The sequence below is a fragment of the Corvus kubaryi genome, unplaced genomic scaffold (genome assembly GCF_017639235.1).
Source record: "Corvus kubaryi isolate FWS band 111438036 unplaced genomic scaffold, C.kubaryi_AGA036_p1.0 133, whole genome shotgun sequence".
In the NCBI taxonomy this organism is placed as follows: Eukaryota; Metazoa; Chordata; class Aves; order Passeriformes; family Corvidae; genus Corvus; species Corvus kubaryi.
The window spans coordinates 27,634,508-27,654,633 of record NW_024580667.1 but is presented as its reverse complement, the minus strand read 5'-3'; the positions used below and the strand labels follow the sequence as shown (position 1 = coordinate 27,654,633).

At 41.8% G+C, this 20,126-nt stretch overlaps 1 protein-coding gene across 6 annotated transcripts in view; it reads right to left on the bottom strand.

Annotated features, from left to right (window-relative positions):
* Positions 1-20,126, bottom strand: part of CRACDL (CRACD like) — a 65,666-nt gene that overhangs the window by 33,073 nt on the left and 12,467 nt on the right. Inside the window, exons 1-3 of one of the 6 annotated variants that reach the window (XM_042040758.1) lie at positions 11,175-11,469; positions 11,029-11,092; positions 10,308-10,428 (exon numbers count right to left, since the gene is read on the bottom strand). The gene's annotated coding sequence lies outside the window, so the exon portion shown is untranslated. Of the gene's footprint in view, positions 1-10,307; positions 10,429-11,028; positions 11,093-11,174; positions 11,471-20,126 lie in introns of those variants that run through there. The other 5 variants (XM_042040780.1, XM_042040748.1, XM_042040789.1 and 2 more) reach the window with 5 other exon arrangements.

The following is a 20,126-nucleotide window of genomic DNA, read 5'->3' as shown; positions in this document are numbered from 1 at the left end:
ATCTAAGACTCTGCCACTGCAGAGAATAGAGATGGAATATAGCAGCACAACAGGTTTTTATTCCCCTTCCTATACCTTCCAAATGCCAGTACACTCAAAACTGTGTATCCAAAAACCAAGCAATAGCAATTAACACCTTTCATTTCTCTTTTGTATAAGAATATCTCTTTTCTAGTAGACAAATAAACATGAGGAGTTAAAAAAATCTGAATTGAGGGAAATTATTTCACATGAGAGGAAGAGCTGCCCTTTTCTCTGAACATCATGATATACACTAGCATTCCTACTAATATTACACAGCCTTGGAGACTTGGAGAGGGGAAAAAAAGGGAAGAAAAAAAAGCAGGGATTCTGGGGATATAAAGAAAACCCAAATACTCAAAGATACTCCTCTAGCTGAGAGAGTAACCAACTCAAAACCATCCCAAATGCCAGGGGCAAAGGCTGAGGCAGCTTTTTCTCATCCTCCCCCTCTCTGAGGACTCAGACCTGAAATGAAGGCACCATCCAGAGGCCACACAGCCTCTTCTCCTGTCACTTGGACTCAGAAATGGGACAGCTCAAAGTTTGCAGGGGGAGCAAGCCCAGGGTGCCTGCCATGGTCCTCGGCCATCCCAGGCACACCAGCAGTGCTTTCACAACCCTGGAGATGCTCCAGCTCTCTGGCATGTGCATTAACAAGAGCATCACCTGGACACAGCCCCAGGGTGCCATGCCTTGGTAAAGCACAGGCTCAAAAGTGTGTTGTGATCACCTGCCTCCCAAGCAAAGGTTTACCCCTGCAGCCAGGGGAGACCTCGTGCTGAAAACATTGTGCAATGGGGTGTGGCAGAAGGAAAAGTGTAGGGCAGCAGGCAGGTATTCACACAGCTCAAGAAACCCTGCTGTTCGACACACCTCTCTGCTCAGCCCTCCTCCTGCTAACAGAGATCATTGTCTCCTCCTTTCAAACTCCCAAGCAACTGTCAGTACTCCCAAGTGATAATGCTTGAGCCTAGCTAAAACTAAATCTCTCACAGTATGTCCAATTATAAAATCGTTTCCAAAAGGCATCCATCATCTTGAGCTTTTGTTTCTAAGATAAACCACCTGCAACAGGAGGTCTAAGAAGCATAGTGAAGTGCTGCCCCTGAGCTAGCACAGCATGTATGAGCCCAGGTATTAGGAATGTCCGTATGTGTGACGTGCAGGTCTCTGGGAATCTGATTTGTCTGTATAAACATATCCAAAAATCTCATAAAAAGGACAGGAGAATTTCGTAACAACTGCAACCTCCTTTCCAAAGCTATACATCTTCCTGCTTCAGACCTCTCATTAGGTCAAAGGAGTTTCACTTTTCATTTTTTATTTGGCCTCCAATTTTTGAATCAAGTGAACAAATGCACCTGAGTGCCTGCTTACGTACACACAGCCATCCTAGAAGCTTTATCCAGAGTCCCAGTACTGGGACTGAAGGGTCACACTGCCTTTCTACCATATGTCAGCATCTCTACAGTATCTGTACATATTCTGCCTGTGTCCTCATCATGTGTGAATTATTAAAAATAACTTACCCAGAGAAGACATTCTCTGAGAAAACTGCACTGGTTTCTACTACCAAGTCCATATAAAATATCAAAAATAAACTTCATGCCAAACCAGAAAGAAAAACATCCTTTCAGTTTTTGTATACAACTTCGCATTTTGTTTTCAAAGTTGGGCAGACAATCATCTCCTTCAATTTTGTTCAAATGGTGTGAATCGGTAAACAAAAAGTATTGCTTTGCAAAGTCTATGACTTCATGTGTTCTTTGCTTGTTTTAATAATTTAGTGCAGATGCTGTTAGCACCTATTTGTTTACACTGACTGATGTCCACGGGAACATCATCAAAATGTGGTATTTTCACAAACAGTTCACTGTCTAAATGACAGTTTGCTATCCATTTTCATCTGTCTCCCACTGAAGCTCGTACACCTTCCCCATCTTTTCTTATCTGCATTATTGGCTAATAAAAGTGTTTGTTTCTTTGCTTGTGGCTAACATTTTTCTCCAGCTAATGCGATGTTTGTGGCATGCTCTTACATTAAAAGAAAATTTGCATATTGTACAACCACATTGGTGTGGTGAGAGCCTCTGAGCCACTCCTCATGCTCAGAGCAAGGCTGGCTCACATATCTTTGCTGCCAGCATCCTCTCCATGGCTGCATGGGTCCTAGGCCAGCATCCAGGTGAGAACACCCAACCTGAATACAAAGTCAATGTCCTTTTCTTTTAAAACTCTGCCAGTTGGGGATCCTCTGATCCTCTTCCCACCCACTGTCAAAATGAATAGAGCTAGCTGTGAGTGATTTGCCTTTTCTCTCAGAAATAACTAATAAAAGCCAGTTGCACCAGCACATACCTCTTCCAATGCTGTTCCTTGAGCCAGTTTGCTATTCTTCCACCCCCAGTGTGGGTGGAGGTGGAAGAATACCAAGCTGTCCCACACAGAGCAGCAACGTATAACTACTGTAGTGTGTATAACTACTATACACACTACTGCCCCTTTGCATCAGCCCTTGCCTTTGCAGTACTTCACCTATCACTCAAATTCCTGTTGCATACAATGTAAACATAAGGTGGGGCTGGATGTCCCTGGGATCACTGAGAAGAGACATCAAGGGATGTCATGTAATAAAATACCTGCTAAAAGGAAGATTGGAGAGAGGAGATAGGATAGAGTTTGCTGCATGGGCTTTGAGCGCAAGCCTTTGTGCAAACAAGGCAAGGTCTGCCATGAATAGCATGTGAGGCTTTATGGGCTACAACAGAAAAATCTTCCCAAGCCTTTCAGGGTTTTCTGGACATTCAGTTGTTTTCAGTCTTTCACTGCTGTTGGGCAGTGTGTTTTTTCCTTTGCCTAACCAGGCCAAACTACTCTCTGGTGCATCTGCCCCTGTTATTATTCCAAAGGCTGTGCAGATTCTCATCAGATCCTTCATCAGCCCTTCTGCCACAACCCTGCCAACAGCACATTCCTTTCTCTATTGCAAGCACAGTGCATTTCCAAGGGATGGGAGGGAGAGGGGAAAACCTTCCTTTTCTACCTTTTTTCCCCCCAAGAATTAATAGTCCTTCCTTTCCTCAGCATTTCTGAGAGAAGTGAGAAACACTCCATGAAATAAACTTTCCTCCTAAGCAGCTTTTGAGGAGTGAACTTTTTGTTTTTTAAAATAGTGCATTGCTACAGAACACACAAACAGGCCAGAAGGCATAACTAGGACTGCCCAGTCTGGTGTCCTGGATAGTGCAGGGAATAGGCTGTTCCAGAAGGGTGAAGGGAACCTTCTTCCCTGATAGAGCCCAGTAACCTGAGGATGTACACCTTCACAAAGGTCATATTTTGTTCATGGGAAAAGCCTTAGCTTGACTTGCATGCTTTCTTTAAACAAACAAGAAACCCCAACAAACCAAAACCAAAGCAAAGCAAAGAACCATATAAAAGAACTACAGGAAGGGGGGTGGGGGGAGGAGTCTGCATTGGCAGAATAAAGAATAAAGCAAACTCATGTGAAATGTCTTATTCCTATGCCGTAACCCTTTCCTTCTTGCTTTTGGTCCTTTATTTTTTGTGATTTAATAGAGCGGCCAGGAGATTTATTCTACCAACATGGAAAGAATTATTATTAAGAGAACTGTTAAAGTAAAAAAGCCACATTGGCTCTCCTTCTTCATCAGCATGCAGGGATAATAAAGACATAGCTGTTTTACACAAATACACAAGATCTCCCCCAGCTAGCTGCCTACCAGAGATTCTCTGCTATATTTATGAGCACAAACAGCTCAATAGACTACCAGACTTTTAGGTTTGTACCAGCCATTTTTACTGATGGAAGAACAATCTGTATTTTTAACTCAAATAATATCAAGTGTTCACATAGAGTATTTTGCTAATAATGTTCTGAAGAAGTTCATACCTTTTTTTACAATAGCAAGCTAACATCACTCAGAGTCAAGGGTCAGTGAAGTATTAAAAATTCACTGTGCCTCTCCTTGAAAAGCAATGGAAAATAAAGTAAAATGCCTTTCTTCAGTTAGAACAAAATTACATTTGATTCTACATGTTGTGATTGCAATTACTGTTGAATTCAGCACTGGGAACATTCCTGAAGCTATTTCACAAAAATAATTATACCAGGTCTTTTGGTATTCAGAATGAGTAGAAATATCAACAGTGTTATAAAGTCTCCGTGCCTTTAAACTCACGGAAATATAACAGGGCTTTCATTGATCCTTTCTTGCTTTTTTGGAACCATGAATACAATAAATTGTCTATTCACCTACATACAGACACACACACTTCTTTTGTGGTAAAGAAAGAGCAAGTCTCCCCTGGAAGCACAGCAAGCCCTGAGCAACTGCTCACTGACACCTGCTGCCCCATCAATTAGCCTAATGTAAGGGTGTTCTTGTACAGTGCAGAGGTTAATGGGAGTTTAAGATACAGAAATGTTTAGCAGTACCCGGAATGAGATCCTTGTTCAGCTTTATCTGCTGTTCTGAAGGAGATTCGGTGAGCCAAGTTAACCAGACAAGGAAGTCAGTTGCTAACATCTAGAACTGAATTTGGCCCAGTTTTCACAGGTCCATAATGTGTGTTGTAGTCTATAGAGTAATTTCAACCATTTTGTTAAGTTTCTTTAAAAGTTAATGACAAATCTTTTAAAATGTTGCATTCAACTGAACACAGAATATAGTTATATCCTAGGCCCACTTCCAGATATTTTGCCATTAGAGCAATGAAAATTAGGCAAACTAAAGTAAGAAGGAAAATGAATAAAATAAAGAGACTAAGCTGGGCTTTACCAGCTTCCTTGGGAATTCCTGTGCTGGAAGGATGAAATAATTATTGAGATCATCCATGAACCATGTGCAGAATAGTTTTAATATTGAACATTTAAAATAGACAGGAAAAAAAGAAAGTAGGAAATGTGAAATGAATGAAACAGGTATTTCTAGGAGAAGCCTGAGCCCATCCAGCTACCAGCCTACCAGCTGAGACCAGCCAGAACATAACATTTCCAGGACCTGCTCATGAAAGGTGCCATCAGGGGCCCTCAGTCCTCAGCTCTACCTCATTTCAGCCCAGACTGCTCTGCTGAACCAGCTGCAGCCATGTGCTAACCTGGAGTCCCCTCGGATGCAGGGATAACAAGAAGCCATGTCTCCAGCCCAAGGACCAGTTCACCTTCCTGGGTCATCCTAGCACGAACAAGCAGTGAGAATGGAGTGAGATCCAGCTGAAGCGACAGGATGGCAGCGGGACATGGTGGGGAAGGGGAGCACCATTCCCCGTGTTCCCTTTGTAGATTGTAAGCTTCAAGACCAGTTTCCTCCCCAAAATCCACACAGTCTGTCCAAAAGGTACAGCCACTGTCAGCACAGTCACAATCCTCTGAAATTTCCCCAGGCAACAGCACTCACATATTTCAGCAATAACTGCTACCTTGTAAACACATTCCACATTCCTGTTGCATTAAAGCCCACAGGTCAAATGCAAAGCTGAACAGCCTCTTGTTCAATTGTTGTACAAGGCTTGCTCTGAGGTAGCACATGTGGCAGACTTTTATTTGGAAAGGACCTTATTTAGCCTCTTTTGACCCTTCCTAATTTAGGCTCTCTCAGCCTTCAAATTATAATTATTTTCTTGAGCCCTGATGGGAGACAGATGAGCCATGGGCTCCTTTATCTTTCCTCCATACCAGTAACATTAGGATCACTTCAGGAAAAAAGAGCATGAGATTTTTAACACAAGGTGACAGTAATACATGGCTTCCTCAGAGGTCTCAGGTAGGAGTCCAGTTAAGCTGGATTTAATAATCCAGATAATTTCCTACACAAAAAGACTAGAAGATTGCTCTCTGTCCATGCCACAATAAACATCATGTCTCAGTCTTTTCATCGTTGCTTTGAACCCTTCTCCACAGTCTATAAGAAAAACAGTCAGGATTTCACAAATTTAAGAACCCTAATATTTTCATTTACTCCCTTCAAGACAGGAGTTTGCAAACTTTTCATTCCTACTATCCATTCAGGATGTAATTGCTATTTTATGTTTGAAAGAGAGGAAATATTTTTCTGTAGCTCTTATCTCATTTACTTGCAGGTCTATGCTCCAAACCACACTGTGCTCCAAAACAAGGACATGAGCAAATGGAAATAACTGCGACTTGCTCAGATTCTTGTTTTCTCCTTCACTCCTTCCCTGCAGCAATAATCTCAGCAAATATAACCTCTGGTGAGTCATTCTGCATGTATCACCTCCAGCTGCTGCTTCAGACTTGTAGACTTTTGAAAGTCAAAACTCTGAGTGCAGCCTAATAATTTTCCTGCCACCTTGTCAGAAATCCAGACCCAAGGCTCTAGTGTGCCCTATACCACCTGCACAAGCCTACTCATTCCCTTGGACTGGGAGGTAGAAAGCATATCACAGAATAACAGAATTGTTAGGGTTGGAAAGGACGTCTGGAGATCATCTGGCCCAAACCCCCCTGCCGAAGTAGGGTCACCTGGAGCAGTTGACATAGGAACTTATCCAGGTGGGTTTTTGAATGTCTACAGAGAGAGCAACTCCACAACCTCCCTGGACAACCTGTTCCACTGCACTGTCATCTTCAAACGTAAAGAAGTTCTTCATGTTGAGGTGAAACTTCTTGTGTTTTAGTTTATAGCCATTGCTCTCATCCTGTCACTGGCCACCACTGGAAAGAGTCTGGCACCATCCTCCTGACATCCACCTTTGAGACATTTATATTCATTAATGAGATCCCCTCTCAGTCTTTTCTTTTCTATACTAAATAGGCCCAGCTCCCGCAGCCTCTCCTCACAAGAGAGATTAAACGCTTCTCCCAACGTTCTTCAAGCAGCAGCTCTCAGAGCAGGGACCAGAGTGAGGCTGTCACGCAGAAGCGATGCTCAGCTCCAGGCCTGTCCCTTGCTCCAGCTTTGCTGGAGCCAATGGCATAGACTGAGGTGCCCTCTCTGGCCTAGGGCCCAGCTCCCCATGGCACCTTGTGGCATAGTGGAACTCAGGAGGCAAAGGGAACATATTTGTTCTGCCCAGGTCTTTGCTGGGAGGGGTTCCATGGACCACCAGTAGGGAATACACTGTGAGAAATGTCTCCCTTTTCCCGCATCACCGCTTGCCCTCAGTCTCTTCTCCTTTCTGCAACTGGGACAGAAGTTCTCCCTATCCCCCTCTGACATGATAAACACCTTCCTTGTGAAACTCCTCACTGCTTAAGATGTCTGTCAGAAATCTCTTGTGTGCACATTTGCCTCTGGCAGCATCTCCATCTTGGCAATGGAAAGAGGAAGACGTTTCAGGAATTAATAAGTCTAAATCACTTTACCTGAAAGAGACACACCTCTGCAGAGGAGACCTCTTCCTTTCTGCCTGTTCTAAATCTAATTTTCAGGTTCCTGTATAGCCTTCAGGGCTTACTTGGCATGGGGAATAGGATGGTGGGGATGGGAATGTAAAGCCATTTGGAGACATCCCATTTGTCTCCAGGCTCCCTTCTTTGAATACACCACAAATGTTTTACTTCAATTCTCAAAAGCCCAATGAGATGCAGGTTATTAATTCATGACTATGACAAGATTATTATGGTTAATTTAACATGTGCAGGCACTTAAGTAACTACTGTTGGGAAATATTTGTCATTAATTCAAAAATTTCCTGCCTGTAATTTGGCAAATATAAATGCAAGTGTGAAGCAGAAATCCAGCATGACATAAAGAGCACTCATCTGCCATCACCTTTACATGTGACTGTACAATGCTTGATCTCTGCTTGATTTAAATATGCACAACAAAATGTACTGCAGGATTCATAAATTAAATGCTTTGACATTCATTTGCTAGAAAGAGCCCAGATGTAGGAAGAGAAACAGAGAAGCAGACAATATCCCCATGGGTAGCAAAAGGGACACCATTAGGAGAGAGTGTGGCAGAGCAGTATTCCTAATCAAAGCTCAAAAAGCAAAGCTGTGCAAACAAAACCTACTTGTGTGGGCTTTTCTCCCACCTCCTGTGGGTCTGCAATAATTCCTACCAAGGCAGGTGGTGCAGAGTAAAACCACCAGAGTGGTTTCAGTCAGGAACAACTTCTGTCTGAGGCATGGCACAGACCCTGGAGGGTCATCCCATCGCTCCTGGGGAGGGAACTCCCTGCCTCAAACTGCTGTGCTTTGCTTGCTCCCCTACCAGGGAGGTAGGTGAAAATTCTGCGTGTACAAAGCTAGTTGCAGCAAAAAATCAAAAACTCAAGTCCAAAGTAACCAGTCTCATTGCACCTGAGAAGGGTCCCAGCACTTCTTGGCCTTTGCTCATCCCTTGGCCAGGTCCAAAGCCAGTGATGAGTCATTTTGCTCACAAAGGCTCTTTAGCTCTGTGGTTTTGCAAGATTTATCACTATGAGATGCATCCCACCTATCAGGTCCTTCTCACTGAGGAGCTCCACGCATTGCCTGAACTTTTTCAGTTCTCTCATATGGTAAAAACTCCATAGGGAAATCCTGAGGAATGTTTTGGTACACTTATATCTTTGAGTTTCACATAGGTGTTTCAGAATAAAATTTGGAAACATACTACCAGAGGGAATTTCCTGAGCATTCAGTCCCTTGTTGCTGGCAAACACTTGATATAATCCCTTCACAGGCTGATTAAATTCTTATTTTGAAAACTATTCAAAATTCAAATGCTATTCCAGAACTTGGTAACTCTGATGGGTAGAAAATCCCAGACTACATGACCGGTGCTAATGTAATACTTTCCTTGAAGCAGCTTTTTTCTTTTGCCACAGGTATTTAGAGAAGATGTCCATCTCCCCTTTCAGCCTTCATCTTCAAAGCCAAACAAGCCATGGCATCTTAATTTCCTCACAGATATAAGCTCTCTATTATCCTGCCATCTTACTAACTTTTCTCTGCACCTGTCCTACTCCAAGCTCACCTCTTCTGGCAGCCGGATGCCCAGAGCCAGACACTGGGTCCCAGGCAGTCTCTATAGCTAAATGACACAAAGGTCACTCTTGGATTTAAGCTTCCCAGCTCCTAGTTAAGCTTGCACATGTTGGCAGACAAATAGAGAGAAAGCATTCACCTGCCTCCTCTAGCCTGCTCTCTACTGCAGAGTCCAAGTACATGTTTGAGCTATCAAGAAATGTTTGTGCAAGGCCAGTGTTTCAATAACCTCTGCAGACTTGGCTCTTTCCTACGTCCAACCACCCAGATGCTGATGCTGGCTGCCAATGCCAGACTTCAGGACTCATTCCAGCTTCTTTTCAAAGCCCGAAGTGCCAGCATACGCTCCCTTGGCTGGATTTGCAAGGGCCCAGCCATCTGTGTATCTACAGAGTGTCTCTGGTGTAGATACAATGGGAAAATATTTAGCCTTTTACATGAAGTTGGCAAATATACTGGCTCAAGCCTGAGGAAATTCTGATTGTCTTTGCTTAGGGGCCTGCTTTTCTTAAAAATTGTAAAAATATTTGTGAGTCACAGCAATGGGTAGGGAATGAGACATCTAGCAGAGCTCCCAGCTCTGGCAGAGGAGCATTACTAAGAGGACACTGCCCGACTTTGTGAACAGAGGAAAGATCAGGAGGTACTGATGGGTACTCTCGTGTCCCATGCTATGCTCTGAGGGTGCTATTTTACTGAAATAGCTAGATCAAAGCTACTAAAGAGGTTTCTGCCATTAACTGTCTCCTGAAAGTTGCTGACCTAGACACCAGAACAATTAAATGAAATGTGAAGCACCTCCTCAAACAGATATTTTTCCTACTCTGTCCTACATCACCTAATCAGACAGTAGTATGAAGTTACACATTTGGGAGAGCTTTTTGTAATAAAGGACATCCTGAACTGCATGAAGACACTGCCCTGGTATATATTTTTTCTATCTTCTTATGTGGACACACACCCTGTGAGTCCTAGGAATGAATGTATGAGCTCTCCCATAAGTACGATAGAGACAAAAAGTCTGGGATACCAAATTGGACATGTACACTTGAAAAGCAGCTGCTGTATCAGGTATGCAATGTGAGACTCTGGGAATTGTTTTTCTGAATATTAAATGTGGAAAATATCAATTGAAGCTGCACTTAGTCCCTCTGAAGAAATCAACTTCTGAATGCCTTAGAGTCAACATTCAAATTGAACAGTTTCATATTAGAGATAATTAAAATATATTGCTTAAAAATAATCTGGTCTTTTATGTCCCTATTCAGAATCCACCACTACAACTTCCGATGCAAAAACTATAAACATGCTTGCAGTGTACCTGTCTCAGAGATGTGCAGCCAGATCTTTGGCTGATGTCACTTGGCAGGCCTTTGCTCAAGTTAATTGGAGCTGTATCAATTCATATATCTGAAGAGATGGAATGTACTGCTTATAGACTTCTGAAAAAGGCAAGTTAAACAGCTTGTATGCACCTGGAGACATTAATTTCTATGTTTTTCAAAATAAGAAAACTGTATTTTCTGTGAGGAGTGGTTCTTCAGAAAACCATCATGCCAGCCCTGTACCAGCACTAGATACGAACAGACTCTGGTTTGATTCCCACCATCTCTACTATCTGTGAGTAGAGAAGATACAACACAAGGAACACAATATTTTTTTGTAAGTATTTTTCTTAGAATGGCACATTGCTTTAATTTTTACATTTAACAAAGGGCTTCTACTTGTAATCTATCAAAGGAAAACAAAAAGCAGTAAAAAATCCCATTGTGTTACTAACCAGAGGCAATGATTGCTGGCCTCTGCAAACAATACATAGCCAGAGGGACTTGCTGCTTTCTATTTTGCAAATATGCTACAAGCAGTGAGTTGCAGTGAGAGCATGGCAACCAATAACTCTTGATCACTTCAAGATTTTTCATTAGCCAATTCTACAGTAAATTAACTAGACAAGTTTAAAGGTCGTTTTCAACAATTTATAAACACACACCACAAAGAACAAGACAAGACAGTTCATCTTTCTACTTAACTTTTTTACTTACCATCCAATGAAACTTTAATAAGTACAAAGGCAGGTCAATAGTCCCAGAATTGAATGTTGTGCACCTGTGTAACCAAGAAACACATTTCACCTGTAGGAAAACAACCCTTAAAGTACCTCAGACACAAACTTTCTTCAGCTGCTTACCTGCGTAGGTTCCTGTTTGTCAGATTCAATGCACCACAAAAGGCTACTGGTGTTTCAAAAGGGATCTGTCACCTTGCCAGACATTTAAGTGGTAGCAAAACCAGCAGAGGCACTTTCAAGTTTGTGCAGAGAATTCTGAAAGTCTCAATTCAGTTCGACTTGGACAGTGCACCCTATGTCCCATCAGATACCCAGCACGGGGCTACTCTGCCTTGCTGAAGCATGAGTTATTAGCACTGCCCTGATCCTTTCACCAAGTGATCCCTGTATCTAACGCGGAAGGAGTCGGTCAGAGGAGAAAGCACCAGTATCCCCCAGTTGCTAGGTAACAAGCAGGGAGATCCTGACCTGAATTCTTAGTGCAGGCTGGTGTTACTCAGGAAGCTTAGCTGGGTCCTTCCTGGAAAGGGAGGGCTACACCAAAAAGTCACTCCTGGCTTTGTTAAAGGCCACTGCATAGCACCCAGGACCAAGGGACAGCTGCTGAGCTATTTTTATGATAAAAAGGCACCTGTTGCAAAAATAGGAAGTACACATACAAAAATGGAGGGTGACATTTTCTGCTCTTCATGCCAGTGAAACCAGAAAGTTTTTAACCTTAAAATACAATCTATTTCAAATCTGGTCATTAAATAAAGCAGAAGAAACCACCCAGCATGTGCACAGCCTCAACATTAACAAATGCAATGAGAGAATATTAAGTACATGAAAATAAAAAAAATAATATTATCCCATACACATACACTATGAAGCATAATACAAAGCTAAACTCAACATAGAAAACTGAAAGGAAGCAAATGATGGAAGTTTATGATGACACAAAACTCTGCATTTTCTGGCAGTGTAAATATTATAAATTATTGCCATGCCGTTGTATTAATTACTCTATTTAGCTTGCAAATTCCTCAAGATGTATTTTCTAAAAGACGAAAAGTAAGAGCTGAGCCAGACCTGAAGAGCTAAAGTGCCTCTGGGTCCCTTGGATGGGGTATACCCAACCCTGTCATCCTGTATAGCAAAAGGAAATAATGCCTGCTCATATGCAGCATAACACAAATGTCAAAGACCCAATTATCTGGAAAAGATGCCTGTTTGCTTTCTACTGGCTCCAAGGAACATCTTGGTAAAAATGGCATGAAAGCAATGCTGTGCACACCACGTGTGGCCTGGCTCCCACAGGCTGGAGGGGCCCATGAGGCCAGGAGGGCTGAGGGGTATCGGTGCAGAAACAAGTCTTTTCATTCCAACCGCCTGCTTCCCCATCACATCTGAGCACATTCTCACATGTGAGCAGCTCCCTCCTTGCTCAAGTAGATTCTGCCAGTCTCAGACAGGAATATCTGTCAGGATTCCAACTCTGTCAGGATTCCAACTCAGCCAGGGCAGCAGCTCCCATCTCTCTGCATGAGAGGTTTGCAGTGGGTGTACCTACCACCCAACTGCCACATGGGCAACAGCTCTTTTAAAGAAGGGTCTCAGGGACAGGAGGACTGGCCAGTCATGTCTAGAGAAGTCCAGCTATGACCTTAAAAGGGAATTACTCCACAACAGCCTTTTATCTGGTAGAAACAAAGCAATGCTTTAATGGAAGGGAAAGGCACACGTGTCTTTGCAGAAAGCCAGCCCTGCTCAGCTGTGCAATGGCACACCTAATGCTTACTCCTAATGCATGTAGTGTATCCCCAAAAAGGCTCTCCTTTCAATGTAGCCTAGCCAGGTTCAGCGGCCCAATAAATCTGTGTTAAGCCCAGACTCGAGGTCAGGAAGCAGTCTCTCAGCTATGCTTGATATCTCTCCCTCCCCATAAATGTCCCTATTTATCCAGGGAATCAGTCTACCCCTGCAGCAATTATAACTGCCCAAAACCAGATGAGTATTATGGTACTTCAAGTACCTTTCTGAACAAGAGCCAAAGCTCATCATATTGATAGGAAAATTACAGTTCTTTTATTCATTTCCCTTTCTCATTTTATTTCAGAAACAGGAAAAGCACATAGAGTTAAGTCTATCCCCTAAGCACTTACATTTCCAGACAAAATAGTTACGGATGTCACAATCTGAATTCAGCAGGGTTAAATTAATCCAGGTTTTACATAGAGGTTCATAATAGAAAAACCCCTATAGAAAACCAATAGGCATTTGGAGGAAACATAGTGAAAATTTAAGATATTAAATATATACTCACCTGCTGCTAAAGAAAAACTGATCACGTTACAACACAGCCGGCACAAATCAGAAGCCACAGCTCTGTGAAGTGCAACTGATTTTTAAGCAGTGCAGGTACTCTGAAACAATTTTTGGATGAAAGGCCATCTTACAGATACCATCACTAGGAGGCAAAACAGTGCAGAAAATCTACTCATAGAAATATTTGTGTTTTAGATAGTGCTAGACTAATTTTTTTACTATAGATTCAGCTTTTGCATACCAAGTGAAGGGGATGGCACTTCAGTTCAACTTTTCCTACAAATTCTTCTAAATGGTCTTAATGTTCAGCCATGCAACAAGCTGCATTAAATAGCAGATACTAGAGAAAACAGAGAAAGCTTGGCAAGATGAAAGGTGTGGCAAATATAAGCTTTTACTAGTGAGGCCCTTAACAGAGGCAAAGAGAAATTGAAAGACACAAATATGGTAGATTTGAGAAGACTACTGAGCCCAAAAGACATAGGAAGAAGGAAATCCTTTCAGGATTCATGTAAAAGTTAGAAAAAAGACGTAGATGGGAACAATGCTGTTGGAAATGCTGATTCCACGGAGAGCACAAACTGGACACCTCTCCTCTCTTTTAACATCTCCTCCAGTCATGTCTTGAACAGCAAGAACAGGTAAGTAGTAAAATGGAGCTGGGTGGGGTACAGAAAATCCACTCCATAGTGTTAAAAATAACCTATCACATCTTCCTATTGTCTAAACTGGCATAACTCCACCAGCTTCATTTTATGCCAGCTTAAGATGTGGTCAAATGCAGTAAGAGGAAGATAGCAGTTCCTCTTACATTTCACTTTGCCTGCAGGCAGGTTTCAGCAAATTGCGTGTCTATTCCAGGGGAACATACTTAATGAAGGATTTAATCTTCCTGATGAATACAGAAGGATGCCAAAGTACCAAACTTGTCAAACACACCTTGCAATAAAACACACTGTTACAAATTTGCTTTACTTGGCTATATACTTGTAAAGAGGTGTAAAACAGACAGCTCCAAATTGCCTGACTTCAACCACTGAAAGTCAAACACTGCTGTCCAAATCCGCTTGCAAAGGTGTAGCGTTACAGTAATTGAGACGGTCCGTAATCCGCTCACATCTCCGCGCACATCAGTAGCACAGTGCTGAGAAGTCTCCCGGTTGTTCAGCCGCAGAAGGAGCTGCGTGAAGCACTGATTCACGCGGATGAATTGTAACCAAGCAACACTGCCAGCATCTCTCCAGCCCATTGTTCAGCTGAGCTCGGGAGAATAGCAGCAGAACAGCACTGAAAAAACCTTCCAAACTCCGACTTCAGTTAAAGGGTACCATCCCTCTAACACTAGGTATAGTAAATTTTTTAACCAAAATTTAGCAGAAATAAGCTGTTACTTCCCTCTCAGTAAAGATAATGATGTGCCTGAAGGCAGCAAATTAATTTCTGTGTGTCCAGGACCTCTTGTAAATCATCTTTACAAAAGAAAGAGTTGAAATTTACTTTACACAAGAAATGCAGGGCAATGAATTATTCATCTGAGCAGAGGGACAGAAAAACTGCCTTTTGTTAGTCTGGCTATTAGACACTGAGGGAAACTAAAGACTTTCTCAGATACAATGACTAATCAGTAACAACACAGATGAGATGGAAAGGAAATAGATATTTGAAAATTTTGTTCAGTGAAAGTTGGCAACCTTTTCCCATGTAAATGTCTGAAACCAACAGTTAATGCACAAAATACTGCTACAACACCATCACTCATGTGAACCTTATTATCAACAGAGGCATTAAAAAATTAGGTTACAATACTGAAATCTTTTTCTTTTACTGCAGTTAAGTCTGAGTGGTGGGATTATTTGTTCTGTTTAATGCCACGGGCCTGGATGTCAAGAATAAAGTTCACTGCAAAATTATCCACTGTTGCCCTTTATGGAAATAAGTTGACACAGTCTGCCAACAAAACTGTTGGTTACTAGATGTTTTTGCAATGTTCAACAGTATTCCCATTTTACCAGAAAAAAAAAAAAATCATGTATAAATTAAGAATACGATACAGAATTGACTTCTTTTCGTAACATAAAAGGCTAGCAGCTGTAGGCATTTCTCAGTGCATAAAAACCAAAAGCACTGACCTGTAAAACAGAAATAGTAATAACATCTGCTAGACTTCTGGGCTCTGAAATCACATTCCCTTAGAGCAAGTTTCCAAAAGAAAGGTTGGGCACTTATGTAAAATACCAATTCCCTTTTCAATGGATTATGTTTCTCTTTTTAAATTATACTTAAAAGCCTGAGTCCGAAAGCACATCCATCTTTGTTCTCCAGGAACTAATGCAGTAGGGCAAAGTAACAAAATGCCATGGCATTGGCATAAAAATAGATTTATCAATGTCTTTCAGAATTTGTGATATCATAGAATCATAGAATGGCTTGGGTTGGAAGGGACCCTAAAGATCATCTAGTTCCAACCTCCCTGTCGTGGGCAGGGACACCTTCCACTAGACCAGGCTGCTCAAAGCCCCATCCAACCTGGCCTTTAACACTTAGAAGGGATGAGGCATCTATAACTTACACTAGATCACCCTCTTTGCTTACTTCCATGCTCATCTTTCTAGTCCCTCTCTACAAATGAGGTTCCTAGGTGTGGCCTTTTCAATCCCATTGTGGGGGATCGAGCAGTCACTATTCTATGTGGAATACCACCAGGATCTCACACAGGCAGGAATGCTGCTTCTTAGGCTCTATCTACTTGATAGTTTAGGGTCCTTCTTATAAGTCCTCAACATTGCCACAGGCTTTGACACTACACAGTACTCCTCAGAGGCTCGAAGCCTGCTCTTCCATGGTACTAGTTCCCACCAACTTCCTCTCAATGTGAACAGATATTTAAAGCAGAACTTGGTCTCATCATCTTCTTTCCCTTCATAAGTTTGCCAGATGGCTTTATTTAGAGTCTGTTCTCTGGATTGGCTCTTAGATTGATTTTTTTTTTTCCTTTACATTTGCCATCTGCTGGTCCAAACAGCTGAATGATACACTTCCTTTTCAATCTCATGGCATAAATTCATTCTTGCTGTCAATTTGGCATCCAAAATAGTATGGCAGGCAGATCTGGGTAAGGCCTTGCTCCACCAACAGGCCTTGTCCCTTTGAGACCCATTAGCATAGGAGAAAAGTTTTTAAGAGAGAACAAAGTACAAGCCAGAGCAAAAGACAGGTACGAAGAAGAACTGAATCATGTTGTCTCAATGATGGAAAGTGGTCTGTGTTGAGGCTATTTCCTGGAAGCAGGATTTGCAGCCCCAGCATCGCGCAGTCCTGTACAAAGAGAAGACATCAAGTTGTGCAGCACCTAAGGGCAGAGAATTGCATGTGAACTTCCCAAAGAAACAAATGCTGTGTGGAAAAAAACTTGACTTAGAAACTTCAAATCATTTTCCAGAGTCTTCAGCAACTGTCTTGCTCTTTCCAGTGAAAATGTATGAGGACTCTTGTGAAATAACTGATGTGGATATGGGATCACGCCTGCCCCCTGCAGGGTACCCAGCCTGGGCTGCGCTACAGGAGCAGCTCCAGAACAAGGGCTTGCAAAACTGCAACAGCAGCTGGCTGGGAAAGGCATCAGGAGGAGGACAGAAACAGCACAAGAGGCAGAGGAAAGGAAAGGTGCCAAAAAGTCTTGTTATGACCCCACCTAAACGCCTAACAGTAAGGTATTACTGAGTGGCCTGAATGTGCATGTTTTACCCATCTTGTTACATTAAACTCAGAATTCTTTAGAGACAATTCTGTCTCTTGAGTGTTTGCACATTTCCAAGCACAATAGCTGCTTGTACTGGCTGAGTCCTTTGAATGCTGTAAGAATACGTTTAAAAAAATAAGAGCAGTAAAAAATCTTGATGCTATTCATATTTGAGAAGATGTCACATGGCTCTGGACAAATCATAACCACAGCAACATTCTCAAAAAACACATTTTCTAATCCTCTCATTACTATTGTAGCTTTCTTTTAAAGGTAAAGACAGAAAAAATGTCATGAAAAAAATATTAACTGTGGTTCATATCTGAATGGTACAAAAGACCAACAGTTTATCCAAACAGTCTAAGTGAACAAGAGCTTGAGAACTCCTACTTCAATGCTTCTCCATATACATACATTTGCACATACACTTGCCTTTTTCTGTTTCCCCTGTGGTTTTGGTGGCTCAGCTGACATCCAGTAGCCTGCCTACTCTCCACTTTCTCCATACATTACATGGTCAAGTAAGTGGGAACAGTGTGACATTTGCAGTGCTTGATCTCTTAATGTTTAGATAAATGCTGATACTACAGAGCTGGTCCTAGTTTTCCAGAGCTTCCTACCTCAGTTATGAAGCTAATAAACCTAACCCAGTGGTTCAGTGTCCTTGGTCTCAGCAGCTCTGATCCAATGCCCATTGAAGCCAAAAGAAAGATTCCTTAATTAGCCCATTAGTGTCAAATCAAGCACAATTAGGCTCGTGTGCCACTGAAGAATAAGATGTATAAATTCTTTTGCAATGCAAATTCCTTTGCTGCTGAACTGTACGGAACTGACCCACCTGCTCCAGGTCTCTGAGTAACCTGATACTTCGTACACCACCCAGACATCAAGGGAGTGGTGCTGAGAAACAGATTTCTTGAAATTCCCAAGCTGCTTTATATGCTTCACGTTGGTGGTTCACAATCAGATTTCTGGCTGTCACCATCATGAATGGAAGGATAAAAATTCAGTGACAAGTTATGAAATGTTACATCTGTTCAAAAAGGTAGAACGACCAGCAAAACCAATGTGTCAAAGAAATGTGTAAAACAGCTCCAGATTTAGCCAGATCCAGCACAAGCCAGGTCTATATTTGAAAGCTGCACTGGTACAGATGTTAGTAGGTGTATGAATAAAGGATAGGAAGACTGTACTACCAGTTTGCATATCCATGGTAACTAAGAGAGGATCTCCTGAGAAAAGGAGCTGTGAGGTGGGGAACAAAGAATTCTTTTCCCCTTTGAGGGCTAAAGAGCTCACAGTATCTAGTGAGATTATTTTGGCTGGGGACATGTGCACCTCCGGATTATAAGAGCAACGAGGAAAAGAGAACAATATGACATCTTCAGTCCTCAGAGGACTTGTCTAGCTTGCATGGCAGTCCATGTCTCTGCATGTTCATAGCTCTTGTTTCACCTAAGCTGAAGTTGATGCAAACACACCCAGTGGCCTTACAAACAACCCATTATAGTATACATGATACACTACAGTACCCAAGACATACACTGGCTGGTTGGGATGGGCAGGCTACAGAAAGAAACAATGGCCTTCTATACAGCTCACAGTATACAGTATTTAGGCACAAATCATAGAACCATTTAGGCTGGAAAACATCTTTAAGACCACCGAGTCCAACCTTTAATCTAGCACTGTCAAGTACCAGTGTAGCTCATTTCTCTCTGCATGTATGAGTATGTTCTGAATACATTTATGATGATGCAATTGCATCCATTCTAGGCTGGGTTTACCAATCTTTACTGTTTCATGACTAGTCATAAAATTTCTATTACTATTGAAGGACAACATCCAGATAAAGTATAAGTGATTTCAGTAGAATTAAAAAGTTAAAAAACTATGTGCAACATAGAGTGATACCAGTGTCCTCACACATGTGCCTACTCCATTATTCTAATGATTCAAAGGGCAACACTTGAGTTCCCAACTGCTCTGTGTTCCCCAAGCAACTCTCACAGAGCTGACATCTCTCTCCATTTCCTTACAGCCATCATCGGAGCAGGAGGGCAGTGCTACTGCCAGCACTGAGCTGAGCCCATCTGGACTGGATTCTGGGTGCCTGCATGCAGAGCTGCCAGACAGGAAGTCAGACAGAACAGAAGAAATAGGCACCATCTTCCAGGTTGCTGTACATAACCTCTGAAGTAAAAGGATGAAAAATTTCTACAAACACAGTTTCTTTTAATAATCTCCTTTTCTTATTCTCCTGCCCCTGCCACAATTTTTAGTTTTAGATATGTGAGTCTGGCAGCTCTCTGCACATGGTCTGATTCTCCAGCTTATTTCTGGCCCAGATTTTCCTTGGGTTTTACTAGAGGCAAGAAAGAGTGATATCAAAAAGAAAGGGGGATAGAAAGAAAAGTGAGGAAAACAAAGCCTTAACATACCCAGAAAGTCATCTGAACATCCAAACAGGAGCAGAAAAGTTCCTTCTTCTTTTAAATATATCTTCTGTTTCCATGCTATAGTAACTACATGGTATGTTTTTTAATAGTCTGTTTTAAAGTAAGTTGGGTGTGATCTAGTTACTAAATATTGTATGATTTGATAATTACGCAGCAGAGCAAACTACTTTCCTAATCTGGAATAAGATCTAAAATTCTACAGTGCCTTTAAGAAAATGGGACTTAAGTAACTTTTATTTTTTCCAATGACTTGTAAGCCCAGGAAAAAGTAATTCTCTATTTTAGTTAGTTTTGAAAGTTTTAGAATGGACAGTTGCATGTAAGCAATTTACACCTTCACTTTCACAGCTACATGAAATAAGCGTTGATTTATGCAGCACACAATGTCTTTAATTCTTGATTAACTTCCCTTCAAATTTTCACTGTAAGCCAGTGATATTTTATTAGAGATAACGTTGCTACTTGTATTAATTTCCTTCATTATATGCAGTTGCTCATAACTTTGGCAAGTGGTGTAACTTTTAGGTCCTTTGGGTGGGGGCACAAAAGGATGAATAACTCGTGACG